Below are 17,035 nucleotides of genomic sequence, written 5' to 3' on the forward strand. Positions count from 1 at the left end.
AAAAATAAAACACCTTGGTCTGTTATGAGAGAAAATATTGATGGACAAACTATAACCAATAACATATCACATGTACACTTTTTTTTATGAGGAAGCTGTAACCTAACAATTGTGCATGGATCTAGTGCATAGCAGTCTACATTTGTGTTTCTGCATCATCAGGGTCCAATCGTATTGTCACAGCTGTCAGACTCACATGATCTTACCCACATGACAGATGACAGTGCTTTGTACACCAGCCTGTGAAATCTTAGTATGATGTCAAGGCCCAGTATCCTCCAGTTTCATAGGTATACATTAGTTACAGCAATTGCACAAAGTTCAACCACTTCAGTTAAAACGTGCTCACAGTGCTCAGTTAAAGTGTGCTCACAAACATAGCTTTTGCCTCTTGACTGTACACAAGAGACAGTTTCTTGCACCAGAATGCACAGTAATAACCTCTCACAGTTCTGCTCTGCCTGAAAACTGTACCAGCCATGTGGGTCTTGCTAACACACTGCTAGGATAGTTTTGGAAGCACTGGCACTTTCTCAACAAATGTGAAATAATGTAATTCTCTCCCCATTGCAACCAGTTGGTCATCACAACACTAAATTCACTACCCTGAGGCAGCAGACATCAGAACAGTAAGGACCATCAACTTACTTGCATCCATTGTAGAGATGGTGTCATGATTGGCATAAGCTTTACACATTGTCTAAGTCTGTGAATTTGTCACCAATCAAAAATACTTATAATCAACAAAAAAAGACTTGACTTTCAAATGTATTATTTATGCAGTAGGTGCAAAGAAAAAGCATATTTTGCCACAACCGTGGGGCTGTCTATCGATACATATCAACTCGCTTTGGGCTCCAGCCGCACTCTCCCTGAACAACAGCGTGTCCTCCCCATTGTTGCACCATGGATTTGACACTGTCACACCCTTACCTTTAAGGACTGTCAATGTCTTAGGTATTAAAATACCTTCCACTGGTATCCCCAAGTGAGACCGTTGCAGAACATCTGCCAAAATTTTACCTCTCTCCTTACATCCATAGCATTACTGGGCCCTTACTTTGCCTCTGACTTTTTACATCACTTAGGACCCATCCATCCAATTGGAAAGAATGGGTGTCCACTGCTGCAAACTAAGCAGTATTTTTGCTTAAGACATGGTTCGTATCCATCTGCTAGCCATTGAAACCTTCCAGACACTGTGGCTTCACATGTACCGTGACGGCCTGAATTACTTCTGCCAACACCACCCTACTCTTTGACAATGGTGGAACCCGCTCTCTACTGTCACTCATGAACTGAGTGAAATCAGCTGAAATGAAACAGGAATACCTTCTGATCCACTAATCAGATCGCATTGTGGTTTTAATTACAATTATTCTAATAAAATACTCTTATACAGCTAGATAAGGTTAAACTTGCTCAGTTCTTTCTTTCATTATGTTAACTTATTCTATCATGAACAAGGAGCGCAATGAGCTTGGGCTGTTGGTAGACATACCACTGCCATGTCTCAATTTGTTAGTTGTTGTGAGGGGCCTGAGGTTTTAAGGACGGACTGTAGGTCACTTAATATCACAGGAATCATGGCGGCAGATTCTGTACGTAGGAGTGTCAGAAAGCTGGTGCAGACTCTTGCTTACATACTCCTATTGGAAGGCTTGTGAGTTAGTGGTGGTGATGAAGTTGGGATAATGGGCAGAGCTATTCAAGTCAGGGGTCAGGCTTCAATGTCAGGTTTGCCGTAGGAAAGGTTTTAGATTGGGTTGCAAAATGGTGTTTCCAGCTGAAATAGTGCGTGAACCAAAGTAGCATGATTAACCGCAGACTCTTGGATGATACAGATGATACAGATATTTGTCAGGAGAGAGGGTCACAAGTTACCATTGCTCTTGGAGGCACTTTTAGATGTGTTTTTTCCTGCCACTGCTTGGTGAGTATGTATTTGTTATCTATCCAAATTACGTTATATTTTTAAAAAATTAATTATTTTCATTGATGTGTTAGCTCTTACAGCTATCATTCCTTCTTATGTAACCCCCTTGTCAGTCTTTGCTGCTTATTTTCATATCGGATCTCCAGCTGGAACATAATGTCATCTTGACACAATATTTCGGCAATCCACCTGGCCGCCATTTTCAGGTGAGTAAACCATCAAACTAACTTTCCGGAACTGAAATCAAAATGCAGTGGCAGTTCCTTTATAAACTGCATGTAGGTCCACTGTGTGTGTGTGTGTGTGTGTGTGTGTGTGTGTGTGTGTGTTAAAACTGCCCTCTAGTGCAAAGAACAGCAGCATACAGGTGGTGATAACGCATGGAAATGATAAAGTGATGCCAAACACTGTTGACACCATCTGCTGACTGAAACAAAGACTGTTGTTTTTTAATTTCAAATAAAACAGGGTTCCAACTCGTACTTAAAGAATAACCTTTATCTCTGTTTACAATATTGTCAGGCATCCAGATTTCAATAGCTTTTTTCAATACTCAGTCCCAATATCATGACACAGGGACAATCACTTGTGTCTCATCGTAAAATATTATATCTCCTGCAGGAAGACTATGTTCTGCGACTGCAGATTTTTCTGGTTGAAATAAAATCATGTGGCAATAGTGTTCCATGCCTCAATCCTGGACTGCACGAATAATTTGTCCAGTATAGGCTTTCCCACAATAGCAGGGAATTTTATAGACACCGGGCCTCCTCAAACCCAAATCATACTTCACCAAGCAAAGCAGCACTATAGTCTTATCCGGCAGATGCAATACACTTTTAATATAAAAGCTCTTTAAAATTTTACCTATTTTTGAAGATATGTTTCCTACGAAGTGTAGGAATGCCACTGATTTTCTTGTATCTTCTGTTGGTTCCCACAAAAGTCCAATCTATAGAGCACAATTGATGTGATTGTAAGTATAACCATTCCATTCGAACTCTGCTTTTAGATGACCAAGTTCTTGTGTCAAACTATCTGCATCTGAGATGGCATAAGCTCTTTTTGCTAATGTATGTAAGACCCCTTTGCATAAGGATGAGCCACAAAGCCACAGTTTTTGCTGTTGTCTATTTTGCTCAAACTGTCATTTGTTTTCAACATTTTGTGCCAGTTTGCTGATTTATTTAGCTGTGCCACCTAAATTAACAAACAAGTTGCCCCTAAATCTATTCTACTACTGATTTCTGTGCATCTTTGTTTACGGTTCACTAAATGCTGCACAGCCTTCTCTTGACTGTCTTTCATGAATTTATTTGCGAATTTGACAGCACTTTTTTTTTACCTTCTCACCACTTACCTTGCATGTAAGTGATTCTTTCACATTTTTCACCAATCACCACTAACAATGATTACTGCCATCTTTAGCAGTCTTCTATTAGGTTCATAGTGTTTTTCATAAGTTTAATAAATACAACAGATACACATAACATAGACATTAGTCATCAAATATACATTCTCCTTCAGTATTTAGAACAGTCTGCCAATGCTGGGGTAATTTTTTTTTTACTAGAGATCATGTGGGGAATATCTGAGGTCACAAGATCAGGTGAATAAGGTGGTGCAGAATGACTTCCCAACCAACTCCTGTATAATGTTTATTGTGTCTAGCAGAATGTGCATGGGCATTATCATGGAGTATAATCACTTCATGCAGTCTTCCTGGTCGTTGTGCTTGGACTGCATCTGCAAGCATTTCAGTCGTCTTTATGTTAGCATAAAGATACCATTTCTCATCACCAGCAACAATACAGGATAGGAATGCCAGTGTTGTTCACAAGCCAGTTGATGATAAGCAAGCAGAGATGCACATATGGCCAGCTGCTGATTCCTGTGATTTTGGCTTAGAGCTTTCAGTACGTGTAGACCCAACTTTTGAAGTTTCTCCATTGCATGCAAATATTGCACAATTGTGGAATGATCACAGTTCATCACATAGCCAGTTTCTGAGTGCACTGATGTGGATAATTGTGGACCAATGCATTTAAATGATTTTCATGAAACCTAAAGGTCTTTCTGAGTGTTGAGAATCACTAATGTCAAAATAATCCTCCTCAAAATGAGAAAATCATTTTCTTGCCATGCTGTCTCCAATGGCATCTCTGTACATGGTTCAAATGTTTCTGACTGCCTCCACTGCCGTCATCCCTCTACTGAACTCAAACAGAAGAATAAATCAGAAATGTTCTGATTTATCCACTTGGTACTTCATTTCCTAGCATCCACAGCTCCACTCACAACCTCCAAATGACTAAGTGACAATATGCAAACTCAAATAACAACAGTGAACTGTTGTTGTGTTGTTATTGTTGTCTTCAGTCCAGAGACTGGTTTGATGCAGCTCTCCATGCTACTCTATCCCATGCAAGCCTCTTCATCTCCGAGTAACTACTGCAACCTACATCCTTCTGAATCTGCTTAGTGTATTCATCCCTTGGTCTTCCTCTATGATTTTGACCCTCTACACTTCCCTCCACTACTAAACTGGTGATCCTTTGATGCCTCAGAATGTGTCCCACCAACCAATTCCTTCTTCTAGTCAAGTTGTGCCACAAATTCCTTTTTCCCCCAATTCTATTCAGCACCTCCTCATTAGTTACGTGATCTACCCATCTAATCTTCAGCATTCTTCTGTAGCACCACATTTCAAAAGCTTCTATTCTCTTCTTGTCCAAACTATTTATCATCCATGTTTCACTTCCATACAAATACTTTCAGAAAGAACTTCATGACACTTAAATTTATATTTGATGTTAACAGATTTCTCTTCTTCAGAAACTCTTTCCTTGCTATTGTCGGTCTACATTTTATATCCTCACTACTTCAACCTTCATCAGTTATTTTGCTCCCCAAAGAGCAAAACTCATCTACTACTTGTCTCGTTTCCTAATCTAATTCCCCCAGCATCACCGGACTTAATTTAACTACATTCCATTATTCTCATTTTCTTTTGTTGGTGTTCATTTATAGCCTCCTTTCAAGACACTGACGATTTCATTCAACAGCTCTTCCAGGTCCTTTGTTGTCTCTGCCAGAATTACAATGTCATCAGAGTTTTTGTATCTTCTCCATGGATTTTAATTCCTACTCCAAATTTTTCTTTTGTTCGTTTACCGGTTGCTCAATATACAGATTGAATAACATCAGAGTTAGGCTACAGCCCTGTCCCACTCCCTTCCCAACCACTGCTTCCCTTTCATGCCCCTCAACTCTTATAACTGCCATCTGGCTTCTGTACAGATTGTAAATAGCCTTTTGTTCCCTGTATTTGACCCGTGTCATCTTCAGAATTTGAAAGAGAATATTTCAGTCAGCATTGTTAAAAGCTTACTCTAAGTCTAAAAACGCTAGAAACATAGTTTTGCCTTTCCTTAACCTATCTTCTTTGAGAAGTCGCAGGGTCAGTATTGCCTCATGTGTTCCAACATTTCTATGGAATCCAAACTTATCTTCCCTGAGGTCAGCTTCTACCAGTTTTTCCATTCGTCTGTAAAGAATTCGTGTTAGTATTTTGCAGCTGTGACTTATTAAACTGATAGTTTGTTAATTTTCACACCTGTTAACACCTGCTTTCTTTGAGATTAGAATTATTACACTCTTCTTGAAGTCTGAGGGTATTTCACCTGTCTCATACATCTTGCTTTCCAGATGGTAGAGTTTTGTCATGGCTGGCTCTCCCAAGGCTATCAGTAGTTCTAATGGAATGTTGTCTACTCCCGGGGCCTTGTTTTGACTTAGGTCTTTTAGTGCTCTATCAAATTCCTCACACAGCATCATATCTCCCATTTCAGCTTCATCTACATCCTCTTCCATTTCCATAATATTGCCCTCAAGTACACCGCCCTTGTGTAGATCCTCTGTGTACTCCAAAACAGTGAACTACAAATAAAAAATGACAATTGAAATACCAACATGCAAAACAAAAATGCTACGAACTTATGCACCAACCTAATATTTCCAAAAGCTGTATATTCCATTTCCTACAATGACTTCTTCTTTCTGTTTGCTCTGTTTTTAAGCTTGTGTCTGTTTTATCGTCTTTTCCATGAAATTTCCCAATTGCAATTTATTCCTTTCATTTAGTGTACTTTTCTTGCAAGTAATTCTCATCCATTCATTTTCTCTTGTCAACCCTTGTCTGTTCTCACAATTTTCTGCGAATTTTTTGACATTTTGCTGATCATTTTCCTTGTTTGTCTTCCTTCTTTCTCTCAATGTTTCCTCTTATGTCTCTTTTTTGACACTCCCGTCATCTCTAATACTCCAAAGCCTTCTTTCTTGTTGTGATTAATCCCATCCCATATTACATGCAGCCCTTTCAAAAACTCTTTTGCACTATCTTAACTAAGATCCAACATTCTGTTTCTTGAAATCTGCTTACTGGGAGTTACCACCCAAAGGCTTAACAGTGAAAGCCCCTGTTTCTGGGTGTAATCCCACTCTATATCGGCCCCTTTTACAGTTTCAAATACAACAAACTCTTGTACTTACCAGCTAATCTGTGCCCTATATGCCTCGTCTGTCAATTTCCATTCCAACAGACTTATCTCCTTCTGCAAAATCCTGCAGTTACCTGCCCCCTATACACTGAAGTGCCAAAGAAACGTATAGGCACGTGTATTCAAATAAAGATATATGTAAACAGGCAGAATATGGCACTGTGATCGGCAATGTCTAGATAAGACAACAAGTGTCTGGCACAGTTGTTACATCAGTTACTGCTCCTACATTGGCAGGCTATCAAGATTTAAGTGAGTTTGAATGTGGTGTTATAGTCAGTGCATGAGTTACGAGACACAGTATCTCCGAGGAGTGATGAAGTGGGGATTTTCCCATATGACCGTTTCACGAGTGTTCCTGCAAGAATGGGACCGACGATGACTGAAGAGAATCATTCAGTGTGACAGAAGTGCAACCCTTCCGGAAATTGCTGCAGATTTCAATGCTGGACCATCAACAAGTGCCAGCATGCGAACCATTCAATGAAACATCATCAATATGGGCTTTCGGAGCCAAAGGTCCACTCTTGTACCCTTGATGACTGCACGACACAGAGCTTTATGCCTTGCCTGGGCCCTTCAACACCGACATTGGGCTATTGGTGACTGGAAATGTTGTATGGTCAGACGAGTCTCATTTCAATCTGTATCAAGCAGATAGATGTGTATGAGTACAGAGACAATCTCATGAATCCATGGTCACTACATGTCAGCAGGGGACTGTTCAAGCTGGTGGAGGCCCTGTAATGGTGTGGAGCTTGTGCAGAGTGATATGGGCCCCTGATATGTCTCGATACGACTCTGACAGTTGACACATATATAAGAATCCTGTCTGATCACCTGCATCCATTCATGTCCATTGTGCATTATGACAGACTTAGGTAATTCCAGCAAGACAATGCAACACTCCACACATCCAGAATTGTTACAAAGTGACTCCTGGAACACTTTTCTGAGTTTCAACACTTCCGCTGGCCACCGAACTCCCCAGACATGAACATTATTGAGCATTTCTGGGATGCCTTGCAATGTGCTGTTCAGAAGAGATCTCCGGCCCCTCGTACTCTTACGAATTTATGGACAGCCCTGCAGGATTAATGGTGTCAATTCCCTCCAGCAGTACTTCAGACATTAGCCGAGTCCATGCCATGTCGTGTTGTGGCACTTCTGCAAGCTCGCGGGAGCCCTACATGATATTAGGCGGGTGTATCAGTTTGTTTCACTCTTCAGTGTATTTCCCTGAATAGTTTCATCTGCCAAGACAACTTCAAACTGCAACAACAGGGCAGACTTCACCTCAAAAAACCAACCTACCTTTCTCTAAACTACGTACATAGCAGTGTTTCCATTCCTGTCTGTCATCAGCTCCCTAGGCAGCCGCACCCTCAACCACCACTCCTCTCCTACAAATCAAACTTGGCCAACCTTCATAACATCCCACAGTGTTCACCATTACCTCCCAGACTAATGGTAACTAGAACCAAACACAACAGCACAGCATTCTCAACTTCTCATCTGAAGTCCTCTCCCTCCTGACTAAACTGTATACTAAAAAGTCTCATTTTCAGCTCTAAACTTGCATTTCATCTCTCTGCTCTGCTTGAGGGCCTGCTTTCCTTCAGATACAATGTCAACTGAAAATATCACTTTGCAGCTTGATTTCAATATCATTCTAACAGCAAATCTGATATAGAACCCTGAACCTTGCCTTGAACAGTTCTGCCCATGATCATAATTTGATTCATCACTGCTACCTCAAGATCAGCCCTTCCAAGCCTTCTAAGTATTCCTAACGTCTAGCACTGTTTCACAACCCTTTCTCAGGACACTACAACATAACCCTAACCTGTCCTCTGCAGAAATCCGGGCTCCTCATTCCCTACAACCTGATCTGCCTATCCTTGTGATACAAACTGATCTACAGTCCATCCTTAAAACCTCAGGCCCCTCACAATGTCTAACACCTCAATCCATTGAACTTCTTATCCCATTCAAACCAAGCACTCCCAACTTTTACCTTCTTCTTAAGCTCTACATACCCAATCGTCCTGCCTGTCCCATAGTTGCGGGCTTCAAAGCACCCACTGAACATATATGTGTCTTAGTTGATCAACATCTTCGATCTGTAGTCAAAGACTTCATCTGCATCTACATCTACATTGATACTCCGCAAGCCACCCAACGGTGTGAGGCGGAGGGCACTTTACGTGCCACTGTCATTACCTCCCTTTCCTGTTCCAGTCGTGTATGGTTTGTGGGGAGAACGACTGTCTGAAAGCCTCCGTGCGCGCTCTAATCTCTCTAATTTTACATTCGTAATCTCCTCGGGAGGTATAAGTAGGGGGAAGCAATATATTCGATACCTCATCCAGAAACGCACCCTCTCGAAACCTGGCGAGCAAGCTACACCGCGATGCAGAGCGCCTCTCTTGCACAGTCTGCCACTTGAGTTTATTAAACATCTCCGTAACGCTATCACGGTTACCAAATAACCCTGTGACGAAACGCGCCGCTCTTCTTTGGATCTTCTCTATCTCCTCCGTCAGACCGATCTGGTACGGATCCCACACTGATGAGCAATACTCAAGTATAGGTCGAACGAGTGTTTTGTAAGCCACCTCCTTTGTTGATGGACTACATTTTCTAAGCACTCTCCCAATGAATCTCAACCTGGTACCCGCCTTACCAACAATTAATTTTATATGATCATTCCACTTCAATTCGTTCCGCACGCATACTCCCAGATATTTTACAGAAGTAACTGCTACCAGTGTTTGTTCCGCTATCATATAATCATACAATAAAGGATCCTTCTTTCTATGTATTTGCAATACATTACATTTGTCTATGTTAAGGGTCAGTTGCCACTCCCTGCACCAAGTGCCTATCCGCTACAGATCTTCCTGCATTTCGCTACAATTTTCTAATGCTGCAACTTCCCTGTATACTACAGCATCATCCGCGAAAAGCCGCATGGAACTTCCGACACTATCTACTAGGTCATTTATATATATTGTGAAAAGCAATGGTCCCATAACACTCCCCTGTGGCACGCCAGAGGTTACTTTAACGTCTGTAGACGTCTCTCCATTGATAACAACATGCTGTGTTCTGTTTGCTAAAAACTCTTCAATCCAGTCACACAGCTGGTCTGATATTCCGTAGGCTCTTACTTTATCAGGCGACAGTGCGGAACTGTATCGATCGCCTTCCGGAAGTCAAGAATAATAGCATCTACCTGGGAGCCTGTATCTAATATTTTCTGGGTCTCATGAACAAATAAAGCGAGTTGGGTCTCACACGATCGCTGTTTCCGGAATCCATGTTGATTCCTACATAGTAGATTCTGGGTTTCCAGAAATGACATGATACGCGAGCAAAAAACATGTTCTAAAATTCTACAAGAGATCGACGTCAGAGATATAGGTCTATAGCTTTGCGCATCTGCTCGACGACCCTTCTTGAAGACTGGGACTACCTGTGCTCTTTTCCAATCATTTGGAACCCTCCGTTCCTCTAGAGACTTGCGGTACACGGCTGTTAGAAGGGGGGCAAGTTCTTTCGCGTACTCTGTGTAGAATCGAATTGGTATCCCATCAGGTCCAGTGGGCTTTCCTCTATTGAGTGATTCCAGTTGCTTTTCTATTCCTTGGACACTTATTTCGATGTCAGCCATTTTTTCGTTTTGTATTAAAGACACCAACCATTTCCTAGATCTTACGCAAAAATTAACCCAAAGTGAACAATCCGCCACAAAGTGTATGAATAATCCGCTGACGAACATAATCTCTCAAGCACCAATATATGTGCAGGACAAAAACGAAAGAAATTCCAGAATGTTACATAGCAAGAAAATCTCGGAAAAAATGAAAGTACTAATATTAAGTGACAGTCATGGAAGAGACTGTGCCAAAATACTGCAAGACAAACTAGGGCCCTCGTACCAGGTAAAAAGCATAGTAAAACCTGGCGCCCCACTAAAAGAAGTCATAAAAAACGCAGAAAATTTGACAAGAAGCTTCGGTACATGTGATACTTTGTTGTAATAGGGGGTTCTAACGACATAGACAAACCTCTCGATCTAATGTTGGAGCATGTGGTAGAACCAGTGGAACCAATACTTGCTCTAAGTCACAAAATGAATATCATTACCCATCCTATACCCAGGAGATATGATGTTCAAAATTTAAATAGTAAAATTAATACTGCAAACCGCCACCTGATACAGGCTCTGAATTTAGCTAAACATGCGTACAAAAAAAGAATTGCTGTGAACTTTGAAATAGAGAGACTAACCAGCAACCACTTCACAACACATGGCTTACACCTAAACAAATGTGGCAAGGAGATTATCTGCAATAGACTGGCCTTCCTGACAACTATGGGGGACAATAAGAAACCAAAAGTCAGAAACCATGAACAGATGCTAATAAGCAATTGGGTAAAGACAAACAAGATGGGAAATAAAATGAGTAATAGTGGCCATACTGTGCAAACTACACTAGACAGATGGATCACGAAGTCACAGAGACAAAACACAAACCCCCTGACCCCTCAAAAAGGTCAGGAACCTGAAAGGATCAATAATGTGGTGGTGAACATTATCGAGACATCCCTCCAAAACATCAATGTGATGCCTCAACAGTGTGAAGTGCATGTGGATACTTTTCAGGCCCACCTGGAAGATGAGATGGCTGCCAAGGACGACCAACAGAACCAGCACAACTACTCAGAAGTCAACTACCTGGAATACAGCACAATTTAAACTAAAGGTCAGTGACACAGTAAATATGACTTCGAGCCCCGTGAGTAAACCCCACTCAGACCTGAAAATCTATTATCACAATGTCCAATCCATGAGCAACAAAACTGATGACTTAAGTATTTTGCTGACCAGTGAACTCAGTGATATCTCAGTAGTATGCCTAGCAGAGCACTGGCTCTGCACTGATGTGGTTAAGCTAATCTCACTACCCAACTTCAAATTGTGTGAACACTACTCCAGATCAAATGATGGACATGGTGGGGTTGCCATCTTCATCAAACAACACATTGAATATAGCCCACTTCCTACCCTAAAGAAAATAGGAACAGATAAGATCTTTGAATGTGCAGCCATAAAGCTTACAGATCTAAATCTAGTTGTAGCTACAATTTACCGTCCCCCCTCCAGTAGTATTAATGATTTTCTGTTACAAATGGACTTGTTTCTATCCAAAATAAGTCAGAGGAAACAGGATGTGATTATATGTGGTGACTTTAATATAGAATTTCTCACCCACAACAGAAACAGGGAAACATTGATTAACATTGCAAAAACTTATAATCTGCATAGCCTTGTAAACGAGTCCACTAGAATAACACCCACATCCAAGACAGCTCTAGATCAAATTTTTGCAAATAGAAATAAACTTAACCCAACTCTAGAAGCATACAATGCAGGATTCAGCGACCACCAAGCTGTCATTCTAAAGGTCGATGTTAGCAAAGATACCTCAAACCCAGTCCCACCTAAAACTTTACGAAGGTTTTTCCCCCAAGAGAACTTGAACAAGCTAAATGCCCTCCTTAGTAAAGAAAAGTGGACAGAGATGTACACAGCCAATGATGTCAACAAGAAATTCAACATATTTCTTGACGAAATGATCCACCACTTTGAAGAGGTCTTTCCGCAAAAACCAGTAAGAATAAATAATAATAATACTAATAATAATAGAAACAAGAGTTGGATTATGCCAGCTATAAAAATCTCTTGCAAACATAAAAGAATACTCCACATGTTATGTAAACAAAGTAGTGATTCCCCCCAACTACCAGAATACTATAAAAACTACACATGTATCCTAAGGAGAGTGATAAGACAAGCAAAAAGGATGCAGAATGATGACTACATTGACAAATCCAACAATAAAGTAAAAGCAATGTGGAATATCATAAAAAGGGAAAGAGGGGAAATGAAAGCTTCACACACGAACATAGAAATCAAACTCAACAATGAATCTATATCTAATCCTGAAGTTGTGGTGAACTCTTTCAACAATTTCTTTACAAGCATAGCTGAAAAACTGGTCCAAAATAATCGTAACACAAATTACCAACCAGCAAACCAAAAATATCACACATGTGCAGAGTCAATTTTCATTACCAAAGTCACTGAAAATGATGTTGCAAAAGCCCTCAGAGAGTTAAAAAATTCATATTCAGCTGGACTTGATGGCATCCCAGCAGCTGTAATAAAAAACTGTGAACACACAATTGCTGAACCATTAACTCACCTCTGTGACTGTTCTTTCCAGGCAGGTATCTACTCTGAAGCTCTGAAACTTTCTAAAGTAATTCCTGTCTTCAAAAAAGGTGATAATAAAGATATGAATAACTACAGGCCTATCTCAATCTCATCCTGCTTTTCTAAAGTTTTTGAAAAAATAATGTCCAAAAAAATGATGGACTTCATTGAAAAAAAAGATTTACTAAGTTTAGCTCAACATGGGTTCAGAAGCAACAAATCTACTGAAACTGCAGTATATGATTGCATAAATACGCTTTTAGTACTGTTAGGTAGAAAACAACCCATAACAGGCATATTTCTGGATCTGTCAAAGGCTTTTGACACTGTTGACCACAAAATATTACTGGAAAAATTAGATTCAGATTCAGATTCTTTATTAGTCATTCAGCATTGTTACATGCAATAGACTTCGTCAGTTCACTTAACCTATTAATTTTACAAAAAAAATTTTACATATTTCAGTTGATATTGGGCATTTCTAAAAATTCTTCTAATGAATAGAATGGATTAGTTAACAAGAAGTTATGAACATTGTCTTTAAATAATTTGTCAGTCTTGATTGACCCATTTTTAGACAATTTGTTATATATTTTAATTGCCATATACTTATGACTATTGTTAGTTTTAGCTAATCTATTTTGTGGCAACAGCAGAGAAGAACACGTTCTTGTATAGTAGCCATGTCTTTCATTTGTTACACTTAAATTAGGTAGTTCAGCAAGTATGTAGTTAACACTGTCAAGAATATATAAATTAATTACTGTTAAAATTCTATATTTAGTGAACAATGATTTACAGTGTGTTCTATTATCTACCTTAGCCATTACTCTGATTGCTTTCTTCTGGATCACCGTAATTTCATTTATTTTTGTGCTGTTTCCCCAGAGTATTAACCCATACCTTAAAACAGATTGAAAAAAAGGCAAAGTACGCTGTCCTTACGTACTCAAATGTCACACAACACATCAGTCTCTTCAACAAATATATAACTCTTGACAACCTAACCACTATGTGATCAACATGAGAGTTCCATGTTAGACTGTTGTCAAGTACAATACCTAAAAACTTTGCCTTTTGTTTTTCTATTTTTGTAGTCTTTGATAGACTGAACCACATATTCTGGGTCTTTTCCTCATTTAATAGCAGACCATTGGCATTAAATCATGATGTTGCATTTTCTTTTGCCAATTTCATATCACTTACAAGGTTATCAAGTACATGGTTTACAGATAGAAAAGTTGTGTCATCTGCAACACTACGGTATCAGAGGAATTGCAAACAACTGGATTGCTACATTCCTAACCAATCGGATGCAGAGAGTCAGCATGAAATATACTAATAGACAAAGCAACTCAATAACCGAAATACTATCAAGTAATAAAACTGTAAAGCAAGGTGTTCCACAGGGCTCAGTATTGGGACCCCTACTTTTCCTCCTGTATATTAATGACTTAAGCCTGAATGTTGATGCACACAAAACAATAATATTTGCTGATGACACAACTGTACTCCTCAAAGGGGAGAATACAGAGGCTGTGCAAAAAGCTGTGAACTTGGCTACTGATATACTCAGCAACTGGGCAAAAATCAACAGATTAACTATCAACACCAAAAAGACAGCTTCCATGAACTTCCACACAACACAAAATGCAAATTCCTCTCAGCCATTTGTCACTATAAATAACCAGTCAATAGATACCGACACTGTTTTCAAATTTCTAGGTCTGTGGGTTCAAGATAACCTGAAATGGAATACAGATACAGGAAAGGTAAATGCCAGGATTTGTACTGGCTGTTATGTATTGAGTGTACTGAAAACAGGTGCTAGCCTGAAAACAGGTGCTAGCCTGAAAACATTAACCAGTGCATACTACGCTTACGTACAAGCCCACCTAAAATATGGTGTAATATTCTGCGGAAATTCTCCAACTACTCTGAGCACATTCAGAATCCAGAAGAGAGCAATGGGGATTATTACTGGGAGCAAACCCAGAGACTCCTGCAAACCCATCTTCAGAAAGTTGGAAATCCTTACACTGCCTTGCCTCTACATTCTTGAGACTCTAAAATTTTTCAGAAAACACATAGTGCCAACTGGCCCCAGAGTCGTAAAAATTAATGAAATACATGAACACAACACCAGGAAAAATGCAAACCTGCACGTTATACGTACAAACACTAAACTGTGTAAAAAGGGAGTTTTCCACATGGGCCTCCAACTGTTCAACAATCTTCCCACTAGTATTAAGTCCATCGAAGACAACATAAAATTTAGCAAAGCCATGAAGTCATATTTGTTGTGTCACTGTTTTTACTCTGTAAATGAATACTTAGAACAGTAATCTTGCTGATTGTGTTACATTGAAAACATTGAGCAATATAATACATTAGGATACTATAGGCCTACGTTAATATATGTTAACAATGTTAAATGGTATTTTCCGACATCTGCAACACACTGTGTACCATCAGATCACATGGAATAAATAAATAAATTGATCATCTGAGGTCTACGCCCATCTCACCCCCACCATGCATTTTGGTTGTCACCATTGCACCACTGGCCACCTCCTTCTGTACCAAAATTCCGCATGTGTATGGTATGTCTGCAGCTGAACATTACCTCACTAGTGCCAATCTGGTTCCAAACCCATGACATCCTTCCTACTCTGTAGCTACATCTACATCTATACTATACTAACCACTGTGAAGTGCATGGTGGAGGGTATGTTCCATTGCACTAGTTATTACAGTTTCTTCCCATTCCACACATATATGGAGCACAGGAAGAATGATTGTTTCAAAGCCTCTGTGCATGCAATTATTCTAATCTTGTCCTCACAGTCTCTGTGTAAGTGATAAGTATGGGGTTGTACTATATACATAGCATCATCATTAAAAGCTGGGATAGTTTATGCCTACCTTCAAGAACCTGCCAGTTCAGTTTCTTCAGCATCTTGATAGCAGTGTCCCATGAATCAAACGAACCTGTGATCATTCATGCTACCCTTGTCTGTATACATTCAGTATCCCCTGTTAGTCCTATTTTGTATAGGTCTCACACACTTGAGCAATATTCTAGAATGGGTAACACAAGTGATCTGTAAACAATCTCCTTTGTAGACTGTTTGCACTTCCCCAGTATTCTACCAATAAACTGAAATCTACTACCTGATTTATCCATGACTGTGCCTATGTTTTCATTCCATTTCATGTCCTTATGAAGCGTTACACCCAGTTATTTGTATGAGTGACTGATTCCAAATATGACTCACTGGTATTTTAGTCATAGCATACTATGTTTGGTTTTTTTTTTCGTTTTGTGAAGTGAAAACTTTACATTTATGAACATTTAAAGCAAGTTACCAGTCTTTGCACCACTTTGAAATCCTATCAACATCTGACTGAATATCTATGTAGCCTCTTTCAGACAGTACTTCATTACAGATAACTGCAGAAAGTCTGAGGTTACTATTAATATCATCTGTAAGGTCATTAATATTTAACCTGAACAGCAACTGCTGGGCACAGCTTTTTGTTTGAGGGACCTATGATCAATCAGGAACAGCAATATACAACAAGAACTTCTCTGGGGCACACCCGAAGTTACTTCTACATTTGACAATGATTCTTCATCTGAGATAACATGCTGTGTGTGCCCTAACAAGAAGTCCTGAATCCAGTCACAAATTTTGCTTGATACTCCACATGACTGAACTGTTGACAATCAGCATAGGCATGGTGATGAGTGAAATGTTTTTTGGAAGTCAAGAAATACTGCATCTGCCTGACTGCCCTGCTCCAAAGCTTTCAGTATGTCACGTGATAAAAATGCAAGCTGAATTTCACATGATCAATGTTTTCAGAATCCATGCTGGTTGACACAGAGGAGATCAATCTGTTCAGGATCCCTCATTATGTTTGAGATCAGAATATGTTCTAAGTCTACAACAAATTGATATCAAGGATATTGAACAGTAGTTTTGTGGATAACTTCTACTTCCCTCCTTGTAGACAGGTGTGGCCTGTGCTTTCTTCCAACTGGGCATGGTTTTTTGTTTGAGGAATCTATGATAGATCATCCTTAGAAGAGGGGCTAACTCAGCCACAAACGTAGTGTAGAATCTGAAACGGATTCCATTGGGCGGTGGAGCGTTGTTCAGTATTAATGAATTCAGCTGTTTCTCAATGCTACTGAAACTAATACTGACTTCACTCATCTTTTCAGTGATATGAGTATTAAATTGGGGC

The sequence above is a fragment of the Schistocerca americana genome, chromosome 1, assembly GCF_021461395.2.
Source record: "Schistocerca americana isolate TAMUIC-IGC-003095 chromosome 1, iqSchAmer2.1, whole genome shotgun sequence".
In the NCBI taxonomy this organism is placed as follows: domain Eukaryota; kingdom Metazoa; phylum Arthropoda; class Insecta; order Orthoptera; family Acrididae; genus Schistocerca; species Schistocerca americana.